The sequence below is a fragment of the Apodemus sylvaticus genome, chromosome 2, assembly GCF_947179515.1.
Source record: "Apodemus sylvaticus chromosome 2, mApoSyl1.1, whole genome shotgun sequence".
Classification (NCBI taxonomy): Eukaryota; Metazoa; Chordata; class Mammalia; order Rodentia; family Muridae; genus Apodemus; species Apodemus sylvaticus.
In genome coordinates, this window is record NC_067473.1 from 80429415 (window position 1) to 80444674 (window position 15260).

Below are 15260 nucleotides of genomic sequence, written 5' to 3' on the forward strand. Positions count from 1 at the left end.
GTGGGCTCTCCTGAGCGGATACTCTTCCCACCCAGGGTCATGCCACTTCCTCTCTCTGCAGTTTTCTGTGTGTCCCTTCCTGTTGAAATGCAACTTAGTTCCCATATGTAGCTTTTCATTGTTTTGCGGCCTTGGAATCTGTGTCCCATGAAGGTGGAAGTCTTTGTTTAGTGTGTTCGATAGCACCTGTGCCAGGGCAGGCATTAGAGGGGTGGGACTGTACCAGCCACAGACATGGGCCAGGTGTGTGTGCTCTGCAGGCAAGACTCCAGGTGGGATCTCACTTACGGGCTGTGGTGATGTTTGACTAATTTGCACCACGTCTTACACATTATACATGCCAAATAAATCATTATCAGAAGGAATAAATGGCATTTTGTGATATGAAAAGATGGAAAGAAAATGCATAGAAATAAAATCAGATAAAATTGGGTATAAGGAAGACTGTAGCTCTGATTTTTCCCATAACTCCCAAAAACTTCTTTTCTAAATTCCTCGAGCCCAAGATCTCCTGCCCATCTCTTTCTGGGGCTCATTTCTTGCCCGCGGCCTTTCCCTGTGTGGAGTCCTGCTTTGGTACAGGACCTGGCTCCATACTGCTTGCTGCAAACCTACGTGAAGCACCCTGGGCCAGGCTTCGCAAGGAAGACTGCTCACACAGACGTGCCAGGCAGAGGGAATCTGCCCTTCCCTCCCAGAACTCACAGCCCAGGGAGGCCAAGGGCATAGGTTGCAATGGTTCACGCCTGACTGGGATGCCCTTCCTATAGGCACCACAGAAGTAGCTTTGGTTCTTCGGGACTCAGAACTTGTGCCAGTGACTAGGCAGAGAGAGCAGTTTGACTGTGGCCACTCGGGGAATCTGCCTCCAGGCAGGGGCTGAGAGCAGATCTCTTGCCTCCCAGTCTGAGGTCCTCCAACTGCTGTACATGTGGTCTTTGGAGCTCCTGCAGGCAGCCTGGGTCCCCCTAGAGATCGCCATGGCCTTGACCCTGGGAAGCCTACAGGGCCGTTTCAGCACCCCTGGGGCCGTAGAACTCAGGGTTGCTGAGGCCTGCAGGGCTGGCTGGAGGCGTGGGAGTCAGGGCAAAGCTAGTTCTCACTGTAGCCCTTACTCCATTGGAACTCCCTTCTCTCTTGCAACCTTTCCAGGATCTGAACTCCCATGCTCTCCCTTGCCCTTTGAGAGGACAGTCCTTTCTGAATGTCTCTGGGGAGACCACTGCTTACCTTCTTGGGATAGAATCTCCCAAGGCCCAAGAGAAACCTGACCATCAGAGCTAGAGGGCTATTTTTTTAAAAGACTTATTTTTTTTAAATTTAGTGTATGTAAGTACACTATAGCTATCAGACACACCAGAAGAGGGCATCAGATCCCATTACAGATGGTTGCGAGCCGTCATGTGGTTGCTGGGAATTGAACTCAGGGCCTCTGGAAGAGCTGGCAGTTTTCTTAACCACTGAGCCATCTCTCCAGCCCACTAGAGGGCTATTGATACCTTCTTGACAACTGGAGACTAGGGCAACCAGGGATCCAGAGCCAAACGGGGACCCAAAATCAAGGCAAGTGTGCCTCAGACTCCAATGCTTTTTGCTTTCTTTGGCTGGTGTCTGGGCATCTACCTCACATGCTTGGCGACAGTACACTCAATGGGTCAGTTCACCAGTATTTAGAACTTCCTGTCTGCCCTTGCTCTCCAGACCCAGGTTCAAGGGTCAAGTCCACAGCCACAGACCCCTTCCTGTTTCCTCAGTTGGTGCCTTGAGGGGCCCCCTACTAACTGGGTCACAGAGGGGACTCTCCATCTCTACAGCACACAAAAGGTCAGGGACAATGCTTCCTCATCCTTCTGTCTCATGTGTTCAAATGTTTCTGTCAAGCCTCTGCTATGCTGTGTGCCAGAAACGGCTCCAGTGACCAAAACACACTGGTGAAAACAAATAAGGCTGGACCCCAAGGATTACACTGGCCCTGCCTTTGACTCCTTCTCGCCCACAGCATTGTCTCGCGCAGCTGGGAGGCCTGCAGCCAAAAGGAACCGGTCAAGGCAACAAGGAGACAGTAGGGATGGGAGGCACGAATTGGAGTGAGACTGGGTTAAGTTACAGCCATGCTTTTCTCCACCCAGAAATCACAGGGGTTCCCTTTGACCCTCTCAGGACTGGAGGTGGGGAAGTCCCTGGGAACATCTAGAACATCTGGTAGTCAGGTCAGGGCAGAGAGCAAGAAGGACAAATAGACCCAGGTATCTTCCTGCTCCTGCCTCTGCCTTCAGGTCCTGCTGCTCTGGTCCCCTGCCCCCAGCCATTCACCCCAACACACCACAAGACCTCGATCCTATCTCCTTCTTGGCATGACCCCACTCCTCCTCAGTGCAGGGCCCGTTTGGGAGCTCTCCACAGAAACCCAGGCTGCGAGGCAAGGGTCTGAGATGAGAGGTTCAGATATGGGAGGAGGGTGCAGCTGGGGTGGGATGAAGACTTCTTGCAGGAGAGGAGCTCAGCTTTGGAGAGATGCTGGAGGAGTCTGGTAGAGGTGAGATACCAGAGCAGTGAGCTCATAGAACCTGACAGGAAATAAAGTGGCTGTAACCTGAGGACCCAAGGTACCGCGAGCTCCTCAGTTCTTCCTCAAATCCCCATCTTGAGCTTTCAAACTCTACAGTCTAAAATGTGCTCGTTTGGACATAGAACCTTTTACTTGTATTTTTGGGAGTGCTGAGTGGAGGTGGAACCTGAGAGCTCACACGTGCCAGGCACATGCGCTAACTAGCTGAGTTATACCTGAAGCCTAACCAGGACTTTAAAGATGTCATTACAGTAAAATGATATCCCTGGGGAGGCTCTAAGCCAATATGCTGCTGTCGTGATGAGAAGAGGTGATTGAGGCAGAGACAGAAAAGAAGAAAAGTCAAATGAAAAAGGAAATACACCCACAAGCCAAGGAGGGAGGTCTCAGAGCACAGCCGGCCAAGGCAATGATTTTGGGCTCCTAGCCATCTAGAACTATGAGGAAACAAATTTCTGCTGAGGAAGTATCCTAACTGGGGTGTTCGTGACAGTGGCCTTAGCTAAGTCATCTAGGAGTCAGGCTATTTGCTTATGGTCCTGTTCTCTGTCTCAGGCATGCGTGCCTATGGACCACGTGGAGAGTCCATCATCCAAGGCCTCTGCTGCGAAAAGACAAATTCTAGGGCCAGAGGCCTCGCTTATTATTTCCTTGTGTTTGAGTCAAATGGAACCTCTTGTATCTATGAGGCACACCCAGAAAAGAGGTAGTATTCTTTATATGAAAACCAGGATGGCCTTTGAAGGGAATTGGTGAGTTGTCTTTACTTTCAATAATGCAGGAGAGAAGCAAATGTGACAGATGGGTCAGCCATGGCCCAGCCTCTGTCTTCTTCATGGGCACTTCGAGGAGGGAGGTGACTGTTTTACTCCTTGAGCCATCAGAAAGCCTATGAGGAAGAATTCACAAACACATAGCTCCTGCCTGGGAAGCAACTCTCATGAGACTTCTGGATGCAGCAGGTGCTGAAGAGCGATGTTGACCATCTGTGGAACAATGATAAGGGTAGCTAATCTTTTCCTTCTCTGGACACTACAGACCCTGTGTGCTCCACAGTCTGGTGTTGTCCTCTTCATTGCGCCTCAGCAAAGCCCAGCGATGCAACGCTGCTTCTTGCTTTGTCTTATGAGCAAACGAGGCAGAGATTCCATGACAGAGCCTGCAGCCAATGTTAAGAAGGGAGCGCAGTGGTCAGGGGCGATGGGCGTGTGAAGAGGGAAGGCTCCCTGGTAAGGGGTCAGGAGTGACCATCTGGATCACCCTCCAAAGTCTTGATCCCAAGAGGGACTTTAGGACATTCACTGGACTGTCAGAGAAGAGTGACTGGCTCTTGTTTGGAGACAGGGAACAACCAGGATGAGGAAGACAAGCGGCACGAGACTTCTGACTACAGGGCTGAGGAGAACAACGTCAGACGGACAAAGTGTGAGCGATGACGCACAGCTACCTCGGGGACTGGGAGACAGAGCTTGGAGCTTGCAGATTTGTCACGCACCCAGTCCTCCCTGAACAGTACAGCAGCAAGTGCTCTGGCTTATCTTGTGTTTATTCATTTTTTTATACAACATCCACAATGCTCATATTTGGTATCCCACCGAGGCCAGACAAGACGACCTAGCTAGAAGAACATATTCCACATGCAGGCAACAGCACATTTGGTTTCTTATTTTGGCTCCTTTATAGAGTACAGACAGTGAAAAGAACCATGGGCTGTTGTCGGCTGTCTTTCTGTGCACAATGTAACGTGCTGTGTCGCCTGTGAAGCGAGGCAAGCACCTCTAGGACACCATGAAGTGACACGAATACAGTGGTCTCCGTGATGCCCATGAAGAGATTTTAGTGTAGTGGCTCCCGTGACACCTTTAAAGTCATTAGAGCACAGCAGCTCCGTGTGGGTGGTGAGTATCCAGAAAAATGTCACCCACTCTGGTCAGGCACAGATTTGTTTTTCTGGTAAGTACAGCAATTATTGGCTTGGCACTTATTTTATATTGGGTAATATAAGAATTCCAGAGAAGTTTTAAATATATTAAATGTGCGTGGGTTATATGTGAATACCATGTGGTTTGTGTTAGGAACTTGACTGTCTCAGGATTTTGGTATCCAGTGGGTATCTCAGAAGTCAGACCGCACGGCTGTGAGGGAGGAACAACTGTATGACTTTACTGTCATCTCAGATGTGTCTACATCTATATCTCTAATATTTTAGTATGCTTTCATCCAGAGGTCTGTAAAAATTATTTTTACTTCCTATCTTTTGGTACCTAATACCCAGGAATATCCCCTTTATTCAATATGTTTTGTGATTAAAAAGTGCAATCCCAATGTGACAGTTGCTTTATTTCTTTTGCTCTTCGCTGACTGATTTGGGCAGCAGAGTCCCATTATTTAATACTATTTATTTGGAGGCCATTTTACTTCTTGAACTTTTCTCTCCTTTACTTGGGATGGAAATTCAAGCTCTCCAGTTGATTCTTGGGCCTGCCAGATGTGGGGCTTAAAGGGTAATGACTAATGTTTTCTGGTCCTCCAGATGACTCCTGTCAGCCTGAGCAAACTTGGACTATTTCTGGAAGACTTAGGTAAGAGGAGGACTTGGTGTCGTTAAGTAGGTGAATGGATAAGACCCAGTTGGCTATGGAGTTTTCCGTCTGGAGGCTCAGACAGATAGGGTGAGGACGAGTATGTCTTCATAGGGCGGAGAAAGTCAGGATGCTTCCCAGGGCTGATGGGAGGCCTGACACCCACACTCCCGCAGCTGTGGGAAGGAAGGATCTGCTCTAGTTTCCAGCCAAGGCCCTGGGTTTGCAATCAGGCCTGGAACAGTGGCCATAGGAAAGGCAATCAGAAGCAATGAGCTGTGTGTACCCTTTTTTCCTGGATGAACACCCCATTTAATAAGCCCAAGGAAAACAACCCGGAAATTGGAAAGATAAAGAAAGGGCCATTAGTTGTCTGTGCTCTCCACAAATGTGATGTCTTTGCTGTGATCACAGGAACTGTTACCTGAGCGCGTACGTTTCTGTCTCCTGATGCATCCTCTAGGGAGGGAGGCTGGTTCAAGAAGACACACTGTGTAGTTACAGGGTGACCAGAAGAGAGAAGAGACAAAGGATAGAGGGTGACAGCAGCAGTCCTGGAGACAGATGATAATGGCCTAGGGAGCGGGGATGAATGCTAGGACTGCGTGGAGGTCTATTTCTCAGCTGGAGATGTGCAGGCTGGATGGTCTGGGGTACCAGAGTAGCACCCATGACCACAAATATATCCCCTTATCTGCTCTACTACATAGGGTTTGGGGAAAGGTTGCCTCTTCTGGCCTCTCTTCCCTAGGGGTGGGAGTTGGGCTAGCTTCAGAAATCCAGCCCAACTCCTCCCATCCCAGACCCTCCCCACCCCCGCCAAGGAAGAGCCTGTCACAGGAGAAGGATAACACTCCCGTGTCCAAGTCTTCATTTCACTTGCAGCTCGGCACTAATCCAATTGCTGCCTCTAACCTAATTCTCCATTGTTGCTAGAGTCCTTTGCTTTGCTGATATTAAAACTCTTTTCATTTAATTGTGCAGAAGATAGATCCTCCTTGGCCATCAGGTGGTAAATATAGAATAGCTGATGTGTAGCTCTAATTTCTTCCCTGGCAGGCCTCCTGCAGCTCTGAGTAATTGGGGACCACGAGATTCTGAAAGGAAGGAGACAGGAAGGGAGAACAGGAACAGGCCTCCTGCCTGACATTATCAGGAGGTCATAGGTAAAAGGCGTCTGCCTCTACTCATAGGGTCAGCTGCTTCTCCCCTGACTTTTATGTCACATGATGACCAGAACCCTGAGATGCACAAGAATCTAGCATGTCTGAACCAAAGATGATTAAGGAATGTTGTTCCATTGTAAAGAATGTGAGGGGCCATATTATCCCCAAGAGTTGGATAATAAGCCTCCCACTCTCACTTAAGGGTAGAAGGCCCAAGTCTCTGCAAGGTCAACAAAGAGCCACACAATAGCTCTTTTAATCTCTGAGGCCCCAAGGGATGAGGATGAACTGTAATCTTGTTTGGTGATCACAAGGTTTCCCAGAAAGTCAGAGAAGGGGGAGATATCAATGCAGATGTCCTGATTTCCATGTGGGCGAGAAATAGCATGTGGAAGGTGGGGCCACTGTGTGTTCCCATAGGTGGGGAGGGACAGTGTAGTACAATAGGTTCCAGGTGCCCTTAGCATGCTCCAAGTTCTGTTTGATTCACCCGGAAGAGTGGGGTTCCAGTGTCAGCCACTGATCTAGTCACAGCCAGCTATGGAAGAAGAAGGAAGCATCCTTGGATGAACCACTGGTCAGCAGGTGGGGACCTGTTTGGCTGTGACTGCTGATTCCTGGATGCTTTCATGATTCCCCTGGGCCCTGGAAAACACAGCAATCCCCTCCATTTCCTCAAGGAGAACGGCAGCTTCCTCTGGGCCATATGCTAACTCCCTGAGCTTCTAGGGTCATCCTGCAAGACCATGGGTGAACCTGGGTTTCTAGAATGGTTCAGTTTCCTCTCAGAGATTCCCCTGCACTGCAATTCACTGGCGTCTCCTATCACCTCTGCTCGCTCTTTAAGGACTGGTAAGAACACTTCTCCCAGGCTGGGTCCTAGGCTACCTTTTTGCTCTCCAGCCTCATAATGAGAAAGCTTCCCCCCCCCCAATACTTAGGGATCCTTGAGGGTCCATTCCTTCCAGGCCCTGTTACCTTAGAATCCTGAGGAGGCTGACACACCCAGACTACAACACAGCATGTCTTTTCAAAGACCTGCCTCTCTACTTGGACCCTCATAGCAAACGGAGAAGACTCTTAGGGTTCATGTAGCCATGAAACCCTCTCAACTTTGGTCCTGAAGACAACAGGGTGATTTCCAAGACTCAATCCTGAATTTGTCTCCACTGATGCATAGCTCAGATTCTAGGACCAAGCTTCTTAGCCTGCAGGTGAATCGCCCTCCTTTTCAGAACCAGGAACAGCAGGGCATGTGACAGCTGGAAATACTGGCCCAGATGATCTATTCACAGGTGTTTCAGGGCCAGAATCATCATAGCTCTCGAATCCTTTCAGTTCAGACAAGGAAACTGAGGCCCTGAGACCGAGTCTAGAAGATATGCTCACTTAGGCTCCTATCCTAAGGATCTTGAAATTTCAGATTTTGATCTAGGATCAGCATTTCTGTTACTGTGGTAGAACGCTGATGGAGAGCTCACAAGAACAATGGTCAGAACCACAGGAATCTAACTCCATCTCCACCCTCTACCAGCTGGGAGACCTCTCACATATTGCCTAACCTCTCTGGCCATCAGTTAGTTTCCTGGTCTATAAAATGAGGATTACAGTGATACCTGTCTCCTGAGGTGGCCTGAGACGCTATGGAGATAGCCTTTCCAAAGCCCAGCATAGCATCTGCCAAGAGACACATGATAATTAATTACCTCACACTTCCCCTCAAACCAGTGTGAACCATAATGAGCGCTAGCGATTCCAGCAATCACCAAGTAAGCATTTAATTTATTGCCTTGGAAAACGGAAGGGTTCTGTGTCAAGGGACTGTTTGGATGGAGTTTTCAGAAAGAAGGAATGAGCAGATGTCTTTTTCTCCTCCCTAGAAATTTCCCAGCATCAGGAAGGGGGTGCAGACTCACTCTGTCCTTCTTCAAACTACCTACAGGAAGCAGGGGGCGGGCACAAGGTTAGACCACTGCTGACTTTCCCCTGGGAGCTTCTAAAAGTCAGGGATGCCTTGACTCCTGCACGCTTTTCTTTTGTTTTTTTTTTTCCGCCCCCCTTCTGACTCTGCTGCATGGGGAGTGTGTGTGTGTGTGTGTGTGTGTGTGTGTGTGTGTGTGTGTGTGTGTGTGTGTAGCTTCTCAGGAAGCCTTGGCAGAGAGCAAAGCAAAGATGTGAGTTCTCCCCAGTGATAGGAATAGGGGAAACTCACTCTCCTAGCACAAAACATCAAAGGAACACCACAAGTTCAGAAAAGTAGCTCCCCTTGTTCATGGATCATCCTATGGTTCGAAATAAACTCATGGATTAGGCATAATAGCACAGTAAGAGAGAGACGAACAACTATTAATAAAGAACAGCCATAGCATTCTGCAATAACAGTTGCAAGGCCAGAGTCATTTTTCTCTGTCGGAATATCTTCATGTACTGAGCCCACATATTCTGTGATGCTGTGGATGACCTGATGTCCAGGTGGCAAGATGAAAAGAAGGAGATGGTGCTGGAGGGCCTGCTAGACTCTGAGGAGAGAGGGTTCTGGAAGGTAAACCATGTGGCGCCATGAGAGTGGATCTGAGACCTAGTACAGTTGTCCAGTGTCCAGTAGGCCAGTGGGAGGATACGCACAGTGGACACACTAGACCAGGGGACAATCCCTGGATCTTCCTGGTGGGTGTGTATCGAGCTGGATGGTATGAATGTCAGCGCATTCCCAGGAATAAGTTGTTTAGTTCTGGAATTTTCCACTTAGTATTTCAGGCTGTGGTTGAGTAGAAGTAACTGAAATCAAAGAAAGCTCAAGGGAGGGCTATTGTAATATTGTATTAATGTCATGTATTAAAGATTAAAAATTAGTTTGAAAAATCCATGAAAACCAAAGCATCAAACTTTTGAGCAGAAAGGCACCGACTGTGCACCCGTGGCCCGAGAGCCACAGTCTCGTGCCTAATGTACCTGATGGGGCCAGTGCTGCCTGTGGCTCTTAGAGTCCAGGTTTCTGAAAGCTCCAAAGTAGCGCAGCGGTGAGAGGCTGGGAGGCAGTCATGCCCTCCTCCTTGAAGAATGAAAGCAGGGAAGGGCATTCAGCTGCAGCGAGGCCGGGGTGCGATCTGGACCGAGGCCGCCTGCAAGTGGACAGGTGTGACTTCGCCAAGGGGCCCCGACATTCTGCCTTCCCGCTTCTCTCTGTATGAGGCTCTTATTGTGGTTCACTTTTGTACAGAAACTTAAAGAACTATGGATTGATGCCATATACAAACCTCCGCTGTCGCTGAGAACACCGTGAGCCAGTGTTTCCCACTCCAGATATCGAGAGTCCTCTCTGCTGGTTTACTTCCCCTGCGACGTCCAGGCCCAGCCCAGTCTTCCCAGTCATTTTCACAATCGTCCAGTTCCAGGGCTCCTTCCATCAGGCACACATTTGAGACCTGACTGTGTCCTGAGCTGTGGTGTAGCCACACAGTCTTAAAATTTAAACTTGTGTCAGCACACATTCAAAGTTAAATTGTACTTAAAGGCTCAGCGTGAAGTGGGGGACATTGCAAATGGGTCCACTTTCTCCTTGTCCAGCCTCACCTCTAGGGTGCAGTCTCTCTGAGTGTTTTTGGCCATTTCCTCCCTTATTTAGCTCCACTGTCCTCAATAGGTGTATGCATGGTTTCATTCATTTATTCATTCATTCACTCATTCATTCATTCACTCATTCATTCATTCGTTCGTTCTTTCATTCATTTACCTTTTTATGGCAAATATGACTTAACTTCCTCATGTCCTTTCTGCTCCCTTTCCTGCCCTCTTCTCAACTAGCTGACGTGTTGTCAAATAAAAGCAACTATTGAGTCAAGTTGTACCTTGGAGTCCATTCTTTATCCAATGCCCACTTTCCCTCAAATCAAATGTCCCCTTTCTTGTTGCCTAATGTCTTTTGTCTAGGACTCTTCTTTCCTAAGCTGGCCTGTTAGTGTTTGTCTCCTTTCAGTCACAGGTGCCTGCCTCATTCTGGTTTGAAGCTGCAGTTTGCTGGGGTCGACACACAGGTGTGTGTTAGGGTACCGGGCCTCATCACACACACACACAGGTGTGTGTTAGGGTACCGGGCCTCATCGTGCAGCAGTCCTTATCTGCTTCCGTCTGTTAAGTCCCTCACTCCCTGGATCTCGTCTTTTCCCTGCTTGGTTCGGGCCCTTGTTTCAGTGGCACACTGCCCTCCAGGGCAACTGAGGACAGGCACCCTGGCAGTAGCACTCACAGGTCCTGTCTGCCTGAAGATGTCTTAAACTTGACGTTCCAGAGCATAGTGGTGTGGGGTAGAAGCATTTATCCCCATATCTTCTTTTGTTTATTTGAACTTTTGACCCAGGCTATCACATTGTAGCTCACGAGGGTCTGAGGGTCTTATCTTCTTCCTGATCCTCCTGCCAAGTGCTGGGAGTGCAGAGGCCATCATGGCTGGCTTCAAAGTCCTAGCATAATTCTCTGTTTAGCCCAGAGCCATCTTGCTTTTGTGATTCCTGGGCCTGGACAGCTGTAAGGCCTCAGAAGAACCTAAAGTCTGATTATGCAGATTTGTTTGCAATCTTCTCCACTCACTGCTCTGGATGCTGGGTGAATTCTTTGCATACAGAAACTGTGTCCTACTGGCCTGGTAAACTTTTATAATGTCCTTGATAACATTTCCATTCTGCTCTCATAGTCTAGACTTTTCTCTGAATGGTTATTGGGCTTTCTAGGTGGAGCTATACATTGTGTTATATTTATTTTTTCTTTATGTCCTACATTGGATCTAAAGCACCTTTTCCCCTCATAATTTCTGTTTACCTTGTCTTCTACTCTTCTATTTGATACTATTCTTTTCTGTTTGTTTTGATTTCCATAGTTCAGTTCTATTGTATTTACCTTCTTCAAAGTTTCCTTGTATCTAGATGCAATACATACACACACACACACACACACACACACACACACACACACACACACGAGGGGTGGAAAGAGGGGTAGGGAGAGAGAGTTAGTTCCCTGCTGGTGGGAGTGTGGACTAGCTTGGATAGTATGGAAATCAATGTGGAGATTCCTCAAAAGCAAGAAATAGTTAACGAATGTATCATGTATGTGGTGGCTTGACCACATATGCTCCTTTCAGAAGGCAAATGTTACCAAGTAAAAAGCCTAGTGTCAGGTTTCGGATATCTCCCTTCTAGTTGTTAGGGAGGTCCCAGGGAAACCCCCAAATAATACGAGCTATTGCCATTTGTGATGGCTACTCTTGGTTTTCAACTTGACTGCATCAGGTATGAACTATATAACTCAAGCCTCTAGGAACATCCGACATCCTCAAGGGATTTTTTTTTTCTTAATGAAATCATTTGAAGTGGGAAGACCCATCTACACTGTCTGCAGCAGCCTATATAAAGCACGGTGTGATAGGGCATGCCTTTAAGTCTGTGAGATCAAGGCCAGCCTTGTCTACAGAACAAGTTCCAGGACAGCCAGGGCCATTATACAGATAAACCCTGTCTTGGTGGGAAAAGGAGCTTTGGCTCTTAGCCTGCTTGCTCTCATTCTTTCTGGTAACTTCATTCCTTCATTGGTATTAAAGCCTACTTCTTCAGGATTCTGGAGTATACTGAAGAGTGCTTGAGACACCCAGACTCATGAAATGAGCAACTGTTGGATTCTTTGACTTTCCACTGGTAGCCATTGCTGAGCTTACTGGACCACAGCCTGTAAGTCTTTTTAATCAACCCCCCTATATACCTCCCCCAAACCATTCATTCTATCAGTTCTGTGTTTCTATAGAACCCTCCCAAATGCTCCATTGCTCTTGGTTGCCATCTAGAGCTTGAGGTAAGACCCTATTGCTGAAGACACCACATGGAGAGATGGGGACTTCAGCTGGCACGGATAGGAACGCCTCCTGCCTGCTGGCTAGGTTTCATAGTTATGGAGAATGCTTCCAGGAAAGAAAAGTCATCAACAACATTACCCAGTCAGGAACGCTGCAGGCTACAACAATGACAGGTCTGGCAAGATCTGCCTAAGGGCACGGTAGGGGCACTCATGTTGTAGGAGTAGCCAATGGCCTTTTGATTGGATTTAAAGCTTGCTCCACAGAAGAAACGCATTTCTGGTACATAAATATGGCCAATGGCCAATAACACATGTCTGGAGGAGTTAATAAACCCTAGGGGTGCACCTACTACTATTCATTTGACAAATGGACATAATATCAAAGTGTCCTCCAGATCTCTATTAGTGTACTTCTCCATCCTTATCAGAGAAGCTTCTTCTCACACTATCTGGTGGTGAACACAGAATTTCACAGATGCTTGAAGAGCAGCTTGTGTGTCTGTGTTATGTGCTCAGCCATAAATGAGGCATCAATAGAATACCTTTACCCCTAAGGCTCAGGGAACATAACAGAAGAAAAGATGTGGTCCTTGTAAGAGCCAATGGCTGGGGAGATTCAGGGTAAAGCAGAATCTTCTAAATATGACTAAACCACTGTCCTCATGAACCCACCACAGCTGTGGTTAGCCGCATAACAGTTGTACTAGATCAAACCAATAACATTCCAACCTGGATGGGCCAGGAAGCCATAAGCCCCTGCACCTACATAAGGAGATAATGATACTTACTGGATGCTCGGGGAGGAAGTGTCATTTTCTTTAATGATGTGGTTGGTCCCTGGTTGGCTGCCTATATTCTAGTGGATGTCCCCACATCCATGTGTATAATACAATACACAAATGAGACTCTGAAGGTTATTATTATTGTAAGAGGACATGAAATTTGGAGAGGAACTCTGATGAGATGAGATGGAGCAGGTCCAGTAGGAGTTAGTGGAGGAGATAGATAGATAGATAGATAGATAGAGAGAAGGATATGATAAGAATGCTTCGTAATCATGTATAAAATTTTAAAAAGAATTAATAAAACTATTATACTAAAAACAGGGGGCATGCTAGAACAGGGTTTGTGATGCAAACCTCTAACACAGCCACGTGAATGAACCGCGCAGGAGGATCAGATGTTGAAGGGCAGCTCGCTCTAGAGAGTTCAAGACCAGCTTAGATGAGGGAAGTCTTGCTTTGGTTCATGCTTTCAGAAGAGTCTGTACATGTTCACTTGGCTCCATTGCTTCTGGACTGTGGTGAGGTAACTCATGTGAAGGCTTGGAGCAGTGCAGAGCTGCTCACCTCAGGAAGGCCATGAAGGAGAGAGAGTGAAAAAGAGGAAGAAGATGACAGCAACGTGCAGCCCCTAAAACCTCACTGCCTTCCAATTGGTATTGTCAGCCCTTCCTCACCTTTCAGTTATGAATGTATCCTGGAATCCATCATGGGCGCAGAGCCCTTGTGTTCTAATCACTTCTGCAGAGCTCTTCTTCTGACTGTCGCTGCATTAGAGCACATGGTCAACACCTGAGCTTAGGGAGGGACGCTCACACTCAACCACAGAGAATCAGTTCCCACTATTGTACGTGTGTGTGTGTGTGTGTGTGTGTGTGTGTGTCTGTCTGTGTGTCTGTGTGTCTGTGTGTTCTTGGCATTATTTCAATCTCCTGCTAGTTTAGTTTGCTTTTCTTTTGTTTATTTCACAGTGTGTCTGGACCTCAGTCTGATATAGCAGGATCTCCTCAGATGTCTGATGGCCCTTGGTTTTAGAACCTTTCACCATCTTCTTGAAAGCTTTGCTTCCTCTCTTTTCAGCTGACTCCTCCATGTCTTGAGTCACAGACTTCCTATTTCTTGGTTAATTTCTTTCTTTGGAGTAGCATTTGCCAGGAACTTTCTAAGAAACACAGAGGAGGCGATTTTGGGAGATCTTGATGTCTGACTTCATATATTTTCCCTCTTTTATTCATTGTTTTACCTATAAGATGAGTGGCTTGATTAGAGATGGAATTCTAAGTTGCAAATGAGCTTCTCTGGAGGCTGCGAATGTCTCACTTAATCATGCTCAGGTTTCCAGTGTTGCTGTGGAAACATCTGATGCCATTTTAAGCTTTGTCCTGTGTACACGATCAATCAGTTCTCCTCTTGTTTAATTTTTTTTCTGTCCCTGATGTTCTGAAATTCATGCCTTCCCATGCCTTCAGTGATTTGTTCCATAATTCATGGGTGCTTTCAAAGCAGAAACTCACATCCGTGAATTCTGGAAAATCTTCTCTCTTCTCTTTGAAGGTACGGCTCCCTGTCTTCTCGCTGCTCTCCTGCTCTGAAACTCCTGCGAATGAGATATTATACTTTATGCTTTTAAGCCCCCATTTCAAATCGCTTCTTACTCGCCATCTTGTACTACTTTCCAAAAATATATTTCATGCAACCTTTCTGCTTTTTAACTGAAGGTTTACTTCAAGATGTGATACTTTTCTATTTATTCTCTAAAAATTTTGTGTATTCTCAGGGTATTCAGTTAAAAATAGGATCCTATTTTTAAAGATTGTTTTTTCAATATTCTTTATTAACTTTTCTGAGACTTTTGCTTCAAGTTCAGCTTTTCCACACTACCTGCTTCTGTGTCCTCTGACTTGAGTCTTCTATCTGGGTCCTTCTTTGCTTTTCTCCTTGTCTCAGACCCTTCATATTGCAGCCATCTCTAAGGTGTGAAGGATCCTCTAAAGGTCTGTATCCCAGACAGAGATACTGTCATATGAGAGAGTCTGTGCAGAGACACAGCTTGCCACATTCCAGCTTCTCTGGAGGCATTGAGGTAGTGTAGTGGTTTGAGTAAGAATGGATCCTATAGGTTCGTGTATTTGAATGCTTGCTCTCCAGTTGATGGAACTATGTGGGAAGGATTAGGGGGTGTGGCCTTGTTTGAGGAGGTATGTTACTGGGAGTTTGAGGTTTCAAAAATCCACAGCATTCCTAGTTAGCTCTCTGCTTGCCTGCCTGCCTGCCTGTCTGTCTGTCTGTCCCTCCCACCCCCAACCTCCTGCCTTGT